At 49.2% G+C, this 15,340-nt stretch overlaps 1 protein-coding gene across 2 annotated transcripts in view; it reads left to right on the top strand.

Annotated features, from left to right (window-relative positions):
* Positions 1–15,340, top strand: part of LOC147712937 (cytosolic phospholipase A2 gamma-like) — a 722,719-nt gene that overhangs the window by 92,316 nt on the left and 615,063 nt on the right. The gene's annotated exons all lie outside the window — the stretch shown is intronic.

The raw sequence follows: 15,340 nt of genomic DNA, 5'->3' as shown, positions 1-15,340 counted from the left end.
GGACCCCGCAACCACACCTAAAAAAGCCCTACTTCGGGGATGGGTGGGTGGGCAACTTCTTTCTGCGACGTCCGACTCCTGGGAGGTCAAGTGGACAAAGAGGGCAGGCGCGGGCTTTTAAGCTTCGCGCTCCAGACTACTTCCGGTACCGTCTAACCTATTGGTGACGCATTTCCTGTTTTACCCTTCGCTTGTCCCTTCCGGGTCGTGCGACCCGGAAGGGGGATTCCTTATCTCGTGGCCCTTTGGCTGCCACTAACGGCGCCACGTCCCTTAAGTGGGGTGGCGCCTTGCATAGATGGCATACAAAGTGCACACACCCCAGATACATTTCCTCCCCCCTTTGATAAAGACACCTGATTCCCGTTTGGTTTCCGCAGTGTTTATATTTTTATTAAAATTACAGTTCAAAACCAATTACTCCATTGGTCTCCATTTCTTTATTGTAAACTTTAAACGTGTTTATCAACAGTCCCTGTGATAGCTCTTGCCCAGGACCCCGCCACAGGGCGAGGCGCTTACTGGCAGACTCGACCTCCCCCCCTGCGCTCAAGAGCTTCCAAAATGGCCCCTAACACTGTTTGTATGAAAAGTTCATTGCCCGCCTCTGAGAGGTGCACTCCGTCCCTAGCGTACAGTTCAGACCTGGAGGTTTGTATCAGTTTATGCCTGATCGTACCAATGCTCGATTTCTGCAGTATTTCTGCTACTGACTGGTTCAAACTCTTCACTGATTTGTTCACGGCCTTCGGGGGCGCGCCCCGCGCCCATACCTGCCTCGGAATGACTTCGGACCATAGCAAAATGACATTCGGTAACATATTCTTAACAGCTGCCAGCGCAGTGAACAATGCTTCTTTTACACCCCTTCTACCTGCCGGGATCATGTCATTGCCTCCGCAATGCAACCCCAGTACATCTGGGGTGGGCATGCCTCTGTCCATGGCTGCCCGCAAGTCGCTGGGGGCGTCGGCTAAATGCTGTCCCTCTACCCCCACCCAATGGTGGTCCAACCCATGGGTCTCCAGCAATTTTCTCTCCTGCAAACTGGGGAAGGCTCGCCCCGCCCTGCGAATGAAGGAATGGCCGCACCAACATATTTGGGGTCTTTTGGGCGTGGTACCTAGAGCAGAGATTTGGAATGAAACAACCGTCAGTCCAAACTATGTACAATAAGGAGGGGGAATTAGAGGGGGGGACGCGCTCTGGCCGTGTCTATGGACCTTCTTGAGTCCTTCCCTCCAGCCCCGACATCGCTCTTGCTATTCTCCTAGAGAATGCCCTGCCCATCGGGATGACTCTCAAGGCAAAGTTCAGTTGTCCTAGCAAGACTTGCAGCTGATGTAACGTGACCTTCCTTGACCTTAAACAGTCCTCAATAGCAGCCTTGAAAGCAGAAATCTTTGATATTGGTAGCCTACAAACCCCTTCTCTTGTGTTGATCTCAATGCCTAAGAACGTCAGGCAAGTGGTAGGCCCTTCTGTCTTTTCCGCTGCCAAAGGAACACCCAGGGCTTCAGCCAGGTGCTGGAATCCCAGCAGGGCCTTCCTGCATGACTGTGAACCCCGAGGACCGAGGAATAGAACATCGTCTAAGTAATGTACTACTGCATGGGATTTATCCGTTGAGAGGAATTGTTCCACCGCCCATTCTAAAAATCGGGCAAAAGATTTGAATACTGCGCAAGCGATTGAACAGCCCATTGGCATGCACAGGTCAATGAAGTAATCCAAGAACTTAGTATCGTCAGGATGCACTGGCAGGAGCCTAAATGCAGCCTCGATATCAGATTTGGCCATTAAGGCCCCTTCGCCTAGGTCCTGCAGTTTTTGAATTGCTGTGTCAAACGTTGTATAGCGGACCGTGCAAATGTCTGGGTCAAGCTTGTCATTAACCGACAGGCCTGGGGGGCTCGACAGGTTGTGTATCAGGCGAAATTTCCCTTTCTCTTTTTTAGGCACTAGCCCTAATGGGGAGCAAACCAAATCGAGTATTGGAGGCTGACTGAAAGGGCCCGCCACCCTCCCCAGAGCGACTTCTTTCATTATCTTATTCTCTGCTGCTTCCATATTCTGCAGCACCGAGCTCTGGTTGTGCGGGGGAACACTGGTAGGGGTGGCTGAAGACGGGATATGAAAACCAGATAGAAAACCATTATGTGAAAACTGAGCCTCTTGCAAATTTTCGTAGCTGCTAAGGAGGTGAGTCAGGACATGTGTCTTAATGGGAGTTGGCAGATTTCTCGGATGGCTGTGGTGGCTTTCCTTTGGCTGGGGTTTGGGCCGGCTGCTGTCTTGGCCTTCCTGACTTCTTAAAGCACCTAATCTCTGGGTGAGTCGCGCCCCCACAGTAGGAGCAGCAATGCTTGAACTTACATGTAGCCCCTCTAGTGCACTCATTTTTGTTATACAGCCAGCAGGCCTGTTTTTTGTCCCCAGCCCCCCTGTCGCTACGAAAGGACTGAGTGTTTGAGGGGTGAGTAGCCTTGTTTGACGGAGCAGAGGAATAAAATACTGCATGCCACACATTGAGTTCCCTTGATACCACGCTATCCCGGGATGCACTGCCGTCATTTGCCTAAACTTGGTGTCATACTGTAACCACCCTATGCATGGAAACTCAGACGCTGCTCCGTGTATCAACGATATGTAACTGATTATCTGTGGGGCCAACGCAGGGTATCTCTCTACCATGATGGCGGCATAAATGGTGAATCATGTAATCCAATTCCTTATAGACCACTCAACATATACCTTTTTCTGCTTGTACTCGCCTTCCTTGCCCTCCCTAGTCTTACCAGGAACCACACCCGCATTGATGAGATCAAACACGTCAATATATTCCCCACGTAGAATCTTTTCTTTAGTATCTGCGGGCACGTGCCATGTGATCTCTGGGGATGGTGATAAAGTCATGGATGAGGACTCATAGATCAACGGGCTTTAAGCTAATGACGGCTGCCCGTCGGCCCAGGCCCCCCTGCATCTGATGAATCGCTGGCCCTGCCGTATTTGCACTGGTGTTTGGTGTTTGCCCTTGAGTAGACAAAGTAACTACGTTTTGGGCTGGGCCCATGACCACTGGTCCAACAATTCCCGGGTAAGCTGAGGAAAATATCATTGCGCTAGTAGGGCAATTACTAATTGCCTGCCCGTATGAGGTTGTTGCTGCTACCCCTGGGGATTGCGCTACTCCCCCCGACTGTACCCAAACTTGGGCTATTCCGCTACCAAGTTGTACAACTACAGGGGGCAAAGACGTATGAGCGCTGGGCGCCTCCGCAGTAGCAGCTGGCGCCACGCCCGGATGAGGGGTATTGTTCTCTTTCGTTGCATTGGGAATCAAGTCTAGTGTCACGAGCATCTCCTTCTCACCTGCGGATGTTGGTTGAGGTAGTCGTCTCTTTTGGCCGTGGCCCCTTTGCCTTTCGCTGACCGTTTCGGCGGCATTCTGCACTTAAAAGATAAAAAAATTTAGCGCTTACTTGGCAAAGACACTACCCTTAGTCTAGGATTGTCCCAACGTTGTGCCTGTTGGAAAGAAAGCTGTATTAGTTCGCCGCTGTATGGCCACTGAGCCCCCCCATTATCCGCTGCAAAACAGGCCCATACTCGGCCTTCGATGGGTAATCCCGTCGGCCTGTCGCGGCTGGCTGATTAGTTACTCCCTCAAATGTTCAGTGTATGTTGCGTTTCTAGGAGGGCAGCTTGGTTATTTCTGTTTTAGAGGGCACGCGCTTCGTTTCTCACTCAACGCGCATTGGACCCCTCAGTGGCGTCACTAGGGGAGTGCGGGGGGTGCGGACCGCACCGGGTGACACCCTCACATGGGGGTGACACCATCTGGTTGCGCCCCCCGCGCCCCCCCAGCAGGCCTCTGTACATGGCACCCCCTGCACCGCACCCGAAGGCCTCGGAGAGACTCGATCCGCTTTAAAAACAAAAGCGAACCGAGATATTTTCTCACCTATTCGAAAAAAATGTTCTCATTAGATAAAGTTTGAAAAGTGTAGTAATGAGGGGCCCCCCGCCATTTATATGGAAAAAGACACAGTGCTAAAGAGGGAGGCGGGGCGGGGAGGGGGGGGTATTAACCGCTTGGAAATTAGCTTTTACTTTAGCTGTTACATATCGTAACATTCTCACGTCTACAAACTCGCTGGTGCCTTGTACACAGATTTCTTTTTGCATCTTGAAAAGCTTTAAAAGAGAAACCACATGAAAGCGGCAGAGAGTGGGTTTAATGTGCGAGAGAGAGGGAGCTAGAGGGGGTAAGTAGACAGAGAGAGAGAGAGTTAGAGTGAGAAAGACAGAGAGAGAGGGAGCTAGAGTGAGAAAGACAGAGAGAGAGGGAGCTAGAGTGAGAAAGACAGAGAGAGAGGGAGCTAGAGGGAGTAAGACAGAGAGAGGGAGACAGAGGTAGCTAGAGGAAGTAAGACAGAGAGAGAGAGAGAGAGAGGGAGCTAGACAGAGAGAGGGAGCTAGAGGGAGTATGATAGAGAGAGAGAGGGAGCTAGAGGGAGCAAGATAGAGAGAGAGGGAGCAAGACAGAGAGAGAGGGAGCTAGAGGGAATAAGAGAGATGGAGGTAGAGGGAGAAAGACAGAGAGAGAGGGCGCTAGAGGGAGTAAGACAGAGAGAGAGGGAGCTAGAGGGAGTAAGACAGAGAGAGAGGGAGACAGAGGGAGCTAGAGGAAGTAAGACAGAGAGAGAGAGAGGGAGCTAGACAGAGACAGAGGGAGCTAGAGGGAGTAAGACAAAGAGAGAGGGAGCTCGAGGGAGCTAGACAGAGAGAGGGAGCTAGAGGGAGTAAGACAGAGAGAGAGGGAGCTAGAGGAAGCTAGACAGAGAGAGGGAGCTAGAGGGTTAAGACAGAGAGAGAGGGAGTCAGAGGGGGCTAGAGGGAGCAAGACAGAGAGAGGGAGCTAGACAGAGAGAGGGAGCTAGAGGGAGTAAGAGAGAGAGAGAGAGGGAGCGAAAGGGAGTAAGACAGACAGAGAGGGAGCTAGAGGGAGTAAGAGAGAGAGAGGGTGGAAGACAGAGCGAGGAGCTAGAGGGAGTACGACGGAGAGAGAGGGAGCTAGAGGGAGTAAGACAGAGAGAGAGGGAGCTAAAGGGAGTAAGACCGAGAGAGAGGGAGACAGAGGGAGCTAGAGGGAGCAAGAGAGAGGGAGCTAGAGGGGGCTAGACAGAGAGAGGGAGCTAGAGGGAGTAAGACAGAGAGAGAGGGAGCTAGAGAGAATAAGACAGCGAGAGAGGGAGCTAGACAGAGAGAGGGAGCTGGAGGGAGTAAGATAGAGAGAGAGGGAGCTACAGGGAGCTAGAGCGAGCAAGACAGAGAGAGAGGGAGCTAGAGGGAGTAAGAGAGAGAGAGGGAGCAAGACAGAGAGAGGGAGCTAGAGGGACCAAACCGGAGAGAGAGGGAGCTAGAGGGAGTAAGACAGAGAGAGAGGGAGCTAGGCGGAGCAAGACAGATAGAGAGGGAGCTAGAGGGAGTAAGACAGAGAGGGAGCTAGAGGGAGTAAGAGAGAGGGAGCTAGAGGGAATAAGACAGAGAGAGAGGGAGCTATAGGGAGCAAGACAGAGAGAGGGGGGGCTAGAGGGAGTAAGAGAGAGAGAGAGGGAGCTAGAGGGAGTAAGAAAGAGGGGGCTAGAGGGAGTAAGACAGAGAGAGAGGAAGCTAGAGGGAGTAAGGCAGAGAGAGGGAGCAAGACAGAGAGAGAGGGAGCTAGAGGGAGTAAGAGAGAGAGAGGGAGAGGGAGCTAGAGGGAGTAAGAGAGAGAGCGGGAGCTAGAGGGAGTAAGAGAGAGAGTGGGAGCTAGAGAGAGTAAGACAGAGAGAGGGAGCTAGAGGGAGTAAGACAGAGAGAGAGGGAGCTAGAGGGCGTAAGGCAGAGAGGGAGGGAGCTAGAGGGAGTAAGACAGAGAGAGAGGGAGCTAGAGGGAGTAAGACAGAGAGAGGGAGCTATACAAAAAGAGGGAGCTAGAGGGAGTAAGACAGTACCTAGCACCGTACATTTCCGACAGAGGTAGTCCATGCGGTAAGTCGTGAGGGGGTGACACCATGAGTTACCCGCACCGGGTGACACCAACCCCAGTGACGCCACTGGGACCCCCCAAACCTACGCGCTCCCAAGCTTTGGAAATCCTGCAACCCGCTGCTCAACACTCCGCGGTGTTCGAGATTCTCCTTCTGGATCAGCACATATCGTTCGCATGGGACATCTACCCACACATTTCCACACTGCGAGGCCCACTCACCTAAGCCGGAAGTCGGAAGATTTCACGCACCCTGGTTCCGCTGCAACTTCTTTCTGTGACATCCGACTCCTGGGAGGTCAAGTGGACAAAGAGGGCGTCCTCACGTGCGGCGCGGGCTTTTAAGCTTAGCGCTCCAGACTACTTCCGGTCCCGTCTAACCTATTGGTGACGCGTTTCCTGTTTTACCCTTCGCTTGTCCCTTCCTGGTCTTGTGACCCGAAAGGGGGGTTCCTTACCTCGTGGCCCTTTAGCTGCCAATAACGGCACCACGTCCCTTAAGTGGGGTGGCATCTTGCAGTGGTGCGAGACTAGGGCTGCTTTGTTAGGGGCATGGAAGCGGGAAAAACATCACTACACAGCATACCGGCACCAACTCTATTGTGAGGGACATATGTCGGGCCATGTTAGCCAGATTATTCAAAAGGGCACTGTCCCAGTAACCAATATTATCGCTTCGAGATGGAACTGGGAAACTGGTGTATTCACAAATGGGGATCACTGACGTGTTTGCTGAGCATCTGGCTAAAGTATGAGTATAAGTTGGAGGAGTACCGAGCCATCAAGTACTGCAATAGAGGAGTTTCTGGCATCAGTGTAATTGCCTCAACTGGCTGAGGGGATGGAAGAACCTCTTGGGGGGGCAGCGATCATGAGAAAAGAGATTCTTAGAGCTAATAAGCGACTAAAATCAGGGAAATTGCCTGGGAACAATGGTTTCCCAGTGAATTTTACCCAGTGGCGTAGCTAGGGAGGGGCGGGAGGGACGGACCGACTCAGGTGGCACTACTTTGGGGGCGGCGGCCGCACGGCACTGGTGGCACGTTGTGGCGGCCTTTCATCAAACTCCACGCACAGCTGCAATACTGCATGGACGTGAAAAGACCGGCGCGTCATGTGACCAGTACAAGGCACATTTCCGACCAGGAATGCAGGTTACCGTCGATAATAAATAACTGACCCAATCCGGGTAGGTTTTCGAATTGAGGTGTCTGTTGCTTCCAGTTCCTGGGAGGCCTGAGCGTTCAAGACCAGGTATTTGTTTAATGTTAGGCTTTTGTACAACGCAGGCAGGGCTCCCTCTTAAAACTGAACGTTGTTTTATAGTAGAGGACAATCTCGAGTATGCAATGCCGTACATGGAGGTTGTCCAGATTACAAAGTCATGGGGAGGAGGTGGAGCATTTAACTGGGACCAAACTAGACAGCACATCTTCCATCTGTTTTATTTATTTATTTATTTACGCATATTGCAGCGGGGCCTGCACAAGTTTCCATCGCGCAGAACACCGGTCTTGGATATAACATTCAAAACTGTCACGGTTTGCGGAGCAGGCTTAGAATTTTGGTGCCTCCCAGCGAGACCTCTGTATATTGTTTTTAAATATAATTAAGTTCTTTTGTTTGGCAGATTGATCAGCTACGCCGACCTATGAGCCTGCCTCACAACAATACAATGGTACTCAATAAAAACACGGGGCAGAAGTGTCAGAGGTTTTCTTGTAATAATATATTTGTCTGGGCTCGAAGAATAGGCCTGCTTGCAAAATGACTACAGAATGACAGTATAGCTTCCAGAAACTCAAGCTCAGCGCACTGTCCGCTGTGTTTACCAGTGGCAAACACTTGCTGCCCTTTTTAAGTTTCAATGCCATGGCGCTTTAGCTCAACCTAAGGAATGCTAGTGCATTTTTATTACAAGAGTACTTTCACTGTTGTAAGCATGGTGCATTGATTCTTCTTTATTCAACTCAATACTGGAACAACAGAAGGTATGGAACTCTCACAGTTTTGAACTAATTCTATGGTTCTGGTCAAATGAAACTTAAATTGGTCTACAAATCCATTAAAATAACCACCCAGACTGCAGATCAGCGGCGTAGCTAGGGAGGGGTGAACCGCCCCAGGCGGCACTTTTTTTTTGGGGGAGGGGGGGCGGCCTCGCGGCACTGGTGGCCCGTTGCAGCGGCCTTCATAATTTATTTGGGGACACTCACTGTCTGACACTTTACAGTAGTGTCAGGCAGTGTCCCTAGTCCCCAAATAAATTATAAAGGCCGCCACAATGGGCCACCAGTGCCGCGTGCGCTGCCCCATTTGAAGTGCAAGCAAGCTCACCTGCTTGCAATTGCTACCTGCAGCACACACACGCTGCACACACCACCACCTAGCATAAAGGTGGTGGGGTGGTGCGTGCGCGACCGGGTCACCGAGGTCAGAGGGGAAAGACTCCAATGAGCTCTGTCAGCTCAGGTATCCTCCATCCGACGTGCCCTCCCCTTGGTAGGCCTACATGTGTGCAGCAGTGCGTGCGCAGGCAATCGAAGTCGATCGGAGGCACGCAAGGGTCTGTATTTGTGGTACGTACAGCCTACAAGCTTTGACTATTATTTCTGAGGCATTTTTGTATATATATACATATATAGACAACGATAAACTGTAAGATGTCGAAGCAGCTGAAATCAAAGGGCACTCAGCTAGTAACCTTGCAAACTGGTCGTTCAGTGAAACAATTGTGTAACTGTGCAGCTGAACACTTCCCGCCCTCATAATGCTTGTTTCTAGTCACTCGTCTACGTTTGTGGTGACACTCACCAAGTTATCTTTCCCTTTGCCATAGTTTCCAAAAATTACAGTTTAATGTAGCATATGGGTGAAATATGGTATGATAAAGTCACTTGCTGCAGATATCACTGCACCGCAACATCAATTTACTTACAGTTCGTTGTAGGCGCTGTGACAGGCTGTCATTGCTGTAAACATGGCTCAAGACTGGAAACATCTATAAATGTACAGTATGGTTACCTATCCACGCTTCCCACCACTCTATAGCAATGGGGAACACAGGCATGTAAGTGGGGGCAGGCAGATGCCTTTCAACTCTTAGATCAAAGGGTTCAGGCAGGAATGTTCCTGCAACATCGCAGTTTTTTTTAAATTTCTGTAATTTTTTATTGTATATAAAAAAATATATATTTACATGGAGCATACATGAGTGGCGGAAAGAAAAGGCGAAAAAGAAAAAAGAGAAAGAAGGCGCCGGGGGGGGGGGGGTATAGTAATATTGTCCTGCGATAGTTCGTTCCCTGCCATGGTGCGTGGGGTCGGATAGTTCTACTAGTCCAATAAAGGAAGAAGTCCGTTTTCCGAGTCTTGCTTGGCGTTGTCTTCTTTCCCCCCTTTGCGCTGCCTGGTGGGTATAGCACCCCGGACGATAGAGAGGGATAGAGGTAGGAATGGAGATAGGAGAGTGTTCTTCCTCGCAGGTTTCTTTTGTTGGAGTGTGGGTCCCTATAGTGTGTCCCTTGATGGCTGTCTAGTGTCTAGTGTCTGCGCCTAGGGGGGTTTATGTGATGAAAGGTAGAGGTCTAGGGGCCTCCATATGTTTGATTGCCTGTGTGTTTTCGGTGAGTGTTTCGCTGTAATGTTATCTGCCCCTCTTAGGAAAGTGACCCCGTTGAGCCACGCCTGTGGTGTAGCTTTTGTGGTGTCTTTCCAGTTGCTTAGGATTATTTTGACTGCAGCCGTCAACAGTAGGTCAATGAGGTCGCGGTCTTCTGTTGTTGTGATGGACGGGGATGCAAAGCCCAGGACTAGACTTGGGAAATCTATGTGTATGGCTACTCCAGTGATGTCATTGATAAGCTTCCCCGTTTTTTCCCAGAAATCCTTGATCTGAGGACAGCTGAGTAGGAGATGCTCTAAGTCCTCCCTTCCACTGTCACAATTCCAGCATGTGTCGCTCTCTCGGATCCCCAGGGTGGATAGGCGGGCCGGTGTCCAGTATGCCTTGTGCACTAACCAGTATTTGGTCTGATTTAGTGAAGCAGTTATCTTTTTCCTAGTGGTCGATCTCCATAGTTCTGCCTTTTCGGTCTCGCTTAGTTCCTTCCCTGCTAAAGTCCCCCAAAAGTTTGTGACCTTATCATTGAGTTTGGTGTTTTTGGAGCGTAGGGCTCTGTATAGGTGTGCTATTTGGTGTCCTATTATGTTGAGATTGGCTGCAAGCTGTAAGAGCGAAGGTGTCTGGCTTATAAGGTTTGCCTTCCTAATTGCTACTTTTATTTTCAGGAAGTTGTATAGTTCTATGTTTTGTAGGTTGTGCGCTTCCTTGAGTGTATCGAAAGTTGTGTTCTCGCCGTGTCTTTGAAGGTCATGGGCCGTGGATATGCCATGTCTGTACCACTCAGGCATGTCTAGAACCTTATCTCTGTATTTTAAAATGGGGTTGTGCCAGAGGGATTCAAATTGGCCTCTCCTGATGCTTGTTGACAGTATTTTGTCGACGCTCAGAAGAGCTGTCTTTGTGTTCTTGAGGACGGGGTTATCCTTCACTGCTGGGTGTCGTGTGGCTGTCAGGAGGGTTATAGGCAAACCTGACTAAATTAAAGTAAGAACTGAACAGAATACTGAGCGAGAGGGCGGGCACTTGGATCAATAAATATAAATCTATTAATCTTTGTACCGCAAACAAAGCGGGCAAAAACCTAGCTTCCTACTTGAGAGGGAAGCAGAAACACCACACGATAGGAGCCATCAAAGACAAACACGGCATATCCCAGACCTCGAACAAAGACATACTAGAAGTCTTCAGGGACTTCTACGAGGGACTGTACACCAGAGATGATACACTGCATGATGATGGGGGAAAAGAGTTACTATCGAACATAACCACACCCACACTGTCGGACCAAGAACGAGACATCCTGGAAATGACCATAACGGGGGATGAGATAGAGAGAGCCACGCAAAGCCTCAAAGATAACAAGGCACCGGGGCCAGACGGTTTCACAGCTGGCTTCTATAAGCAGTACCTGAACATACTCAAACCTACAATGAAGGAGGTATTCACAGCATGCGCCCAGAGCGGACACATGACACCCTCAATGGCTGAGGCAAATATAATAGTGATACCCAAGGAAGGGAAAGACACAACTGAGGCGAAGAACTTTAGACCGATCTCCCTCATTAATGTAGACTGCAAGATCTACGCAAAAATACTGGCCAACAGACTCAACGCATACCTTCCGAAACTCATACACAACTCGCAAGTAGGCTATCTTAAAAACCGTATGTCACACGACAACACAAGACTTCTATGCCACGTCATTAACCACTCATCCCGTAGCGACAACGCAGCAGTCATGATAGCCCTAGACGCTGAGAAAGCCTTTGATAGAGTCTCATGGCCCTTCTTAGATCAGTGTATGGGGAAATTCGGGCTAGGTCCAAACTATAGGAAGATGGTGATGGCCCTATACGAGGACCCCAAAGCAAGGGTGGTGGTCAACGGAGGCGCATCAAACATACTCAACTTGGGAAGGGGAACTAGACAAGGTTGCCCCCTGTCACCAGCCCTATTCCTACTAGCCATAGAACCGCTCCTCACGATGATCAGAACTAATGTGGACATTGTAGGGATACCAATAGGGGGGGAGACTTTCAAGCTAGCGGCGTACGCGGATGACGTACTAATAGTCACAGAAGACCCAGAGAGATCCATAAAAGCGCTGACTGACACCATTGACAACTACGCCCAGGTCTCGGGGTACAAACTCAACAGAGACAAATCTGAATGCAAACCTTTAAACATCCACGCAACAAGAACAGTATTAGGAACATCAGGACTAACATGGCAACCAAAACCTATAAAATATCTGGGTATCCTCTTCGAGAGAGACCTAAGAATGACACTGGAACACAACGAACACGCAACAATACAGAAAATCAAGGACAAAGTAGAAGGGTGGTCCCCCAAGTTCACAACATGGTGGGGGAGGATAGAAGCAATTAAAATGATGCTGACACCGATGGTCAACTATATGCTAACCATGCTCCCACTGACTAACACAGAGAGCTTCCACAAGACACTTGACAAGATACTGAACAGCTTCCTTTGGAGGGGAAAAAAAACCAGAATAAGCCTACACAAGCTAAGGCTATCAAAAGAACAGGGCGGCCTGAACATAACGAATTTCAAGCGATTCCAGACGGCATGCATAGCTAGACAGGGACTACACTGGCGACATCGCAGTTTTAAAAGCAATCGCATTCCAGCTCGAGACGCTGGGAATGGGTGTGAGCAAAAGCAGCGCAGTGGCTAACAGGGCACGGCGCTCTTTCTCTGCGCCATTGCAATGCATCATGGGACACAACCTCGACCACTTATAACACGGGACATGCCGATACTCCGAGCCTATGCGTGCCTGTGGAGTGTGCGGCCTGTTTTTAAGACCCTAGTGCCTGCATTGAGAAATACCCACTTTTGCTTCAAAATTTCCATTTGGCGCAAATATTTTCTTGTCTCTTTATTCAGTGATTTTTCGACTGGCTAGACTACAGTGTGTCAGTGTGGCACTAATTTGGCGAATCTGACAGACAAACTAGGTATCACAAGCAGCTCTCCTGTCAGGTTCCGTGAAATTTACTGCAACCCCAGGGGCTGATGTGTCACAATAACTTTACTAAACTCTAGTAAAAGATTATATCAAGGAGATAAGGCTAAATGGTGCTCATTAATGTTGTGCCAACGTATCATGTCTTATCAATGATAGAAGGATAACAAACAGTTTAAAAAGGAAACGCAAAAGAGGCCTGCGCACGCCAACAATTGAGCAAGGAGGACTCCAGACTGCTTAACACCCAGCCTTAGCACAAAGGCCAGCAATTTATGAATAAACATAGAATTGTCAGAGATTGTATCGAGCTCTGAAAACTATAAAGGGCCTACCACAGCAGGCTTCTTTTTTGGCCACTCTGGTGAGACACTAAAAACACACACAGAATGTGCCCTTTCTTTAAAAATGCAAATGAGTAAAATATCTGGTTACCACATTATCCAGACAATACCTGCCTTAATAATATCCAGAGGGCTTGTGACACATTCATATGGGAGGGGGACTAGAATTTCCTTGAGTCAGAGAAGGTAATAACAAAAAGAAACATGATTTGGAACACCCAGTTGTGCTGGAACAATTTTCAGAGTGCCAATGCTGCCATCAATGTTTCATCACTGAACTCACAATGTTGCACATATATTATTAAAGCATGGTGTGTTCGAGCACTGTCATTTATAGACAGCACAATCTCCATTGAAGGGGTCACTTAACTTGCAAAGACATACAGTTTTACAGATAAAACTAATATAGCGCACAAACGATGTGTGGAAATCGGGTGTCAATCAATCAAACAAACAGGAATTGCATAGCGCTACTTATCAACTGTGAGGGTATCTAGGTGCTGGGGGGTGAGGCAATGCTGCTGATGAGGGACGTAATCGAATAACCATGTTTTTAGGCTCCTCCTGAAATCCTGTAGGGTGGCAGTGTGTGTGTTCTCCTTTGTACTGCCGGTCACCGGTGGATTAAACTGTGTAGCCTTGGACCGTGTCATGTATGTGCATGTAAATTGCATCATCGAGGTAACTATTAGCGGCGATACTACGTGTCTCTCGGTCCTTTTTCCCCAGCACCCCTCCAGGGACGGCAATCTGAGAGATAGCCCCGGGTGCCACAAGCTCTACCTACGCCTCTGATTTTACCAACAATGTGCATCAATATTAGTGGACAGATTAATCGAGATGTACAAGGAGGCATTGCAAGCGAAGAGGTTGCCAGACTCTATGCCGGAACCCTTAGTGATAATGATCCCAAAACAGGACAGAGACCCACAACAACTCAATTCATATAGACCGATTTCGCTCCTTAATATAGATGTGACAGTGCTGAGGGGTGTTCTGGCAAGCAGACTCCTCCCCAATATGTCGCATTTGATCCATCTGGATCAAGCGGGATGTATCCCACGGCGGAACACCATGCTTAACTTGAGACGATTGGCCCATGTATGGCACAACCCAAATTTATTACAGGGGGAACATGCCCTAGTCCTTCTAGATATTGAACAAGCGTTCAACTCGGTGGCTTGGGAATTTATGTGCGCAGTACTGCAAAAAATTGTTATGGGCCCCGGATTTAGAACTTGGGTACAGTTGCTCTATGCTCAGCCAAGCGCGAGGTTGATGGCCGGAGGTAGAATTTCCAAGCCGTTCCAAATGGAGAGGGGCACACGACTGGGTTGTCCCCTCTCCCCTTGAATATTCGCTATGGTTATGGAGCCCCTGGTGTGGGGGCTAAGGAATCGGTTAACAGAATGGGGTATTAAAGTACGGAATACTAGACATGTAGTCTCAATTTATGCCGACGAAACTCTGGTGTATTGTAGTCAGCCTACTAACTCAATTCCGGTTTTGCTAACTATTCTGAAGGAGTTCGGGAGGGTGTTGCACCTCTGAGTGAACCCAAAGAAATCGAAACTGCTGGCACTGGGGTGTTCGGCGAGCCGGCCGGCGGACACACTACCTAAAATGGGCTTGCCCTGGACCATGGACTTCCCTAGGTATTTGGGGATCAGACTGGCACAGCCGGCGGAGCGGTTCTTGGAACTCAATTTGGGCAGAGTGTTAGAAGGGATTTGTGGCTCAGTGCGTTTTTGGAGGGATGTTCCCTTATCTATGATGTGAAAGGTTGCAATCACTGAAATGGTCATTGTACCGAGATGTTTATATGCACTCCAAAATTCATTATATGAAATTCCGCACAACATCTTTAGAGAGTTATATATCCTGATGACGGACCTGATGTGGGGTCCCAAACGCAAGTGTGTACGTTTTTCAATGCCACAGAGGCCCTTGCAGATGAGGGGGGGTGGTGGAGGTCCCATGTATGGGACACTACTGTATGACCGCACAATTACAGCATTCAATCCACTGGTTGGATGACCAGCATAATTGGGAAAAAGACTGTTGGAGGGGGTGTTACAGGGGAGGCTCTCTTAAGGAATTATTAATGAGGGGTAGAGGAGTTCCTAGTGCAATACCATACCTTATTAGGCAGGTCGCAGAGGTCTGGGAAAACACTGTCAGAAAATGGTAAGGCATGCACCATATGGACCAGAAGCCCCTCTATGGGCAAACCCAGGGTTTGCTAAGATCACGGAATCAATGTGGATCCAAAAATAGAAAGTGGGAGGTTGTCTGACAATGGGTGATTTATACCAAAACAGGCAGTTTATCTCATGGGAAAACGC

This window comes from Lissotriton vulgaris, chromosome 5 (genome assembly GCF_964263255.1).
Source record: "Lissotriton vulgaris chromosome 5, aLisVul1.2, whole genome shotgun sequence".
NCBI classification, from domain to species: Eukaryota; Metazoa; Chordata; class Amphibia; order Caudata; family Salamandridae; genus Lissotriton; species Lissotriton vulgaris.
Note: the sequence above shows the minus strand (reverse complement) of the source record. Positions and strands in the feature narration are given on the sequence as shown.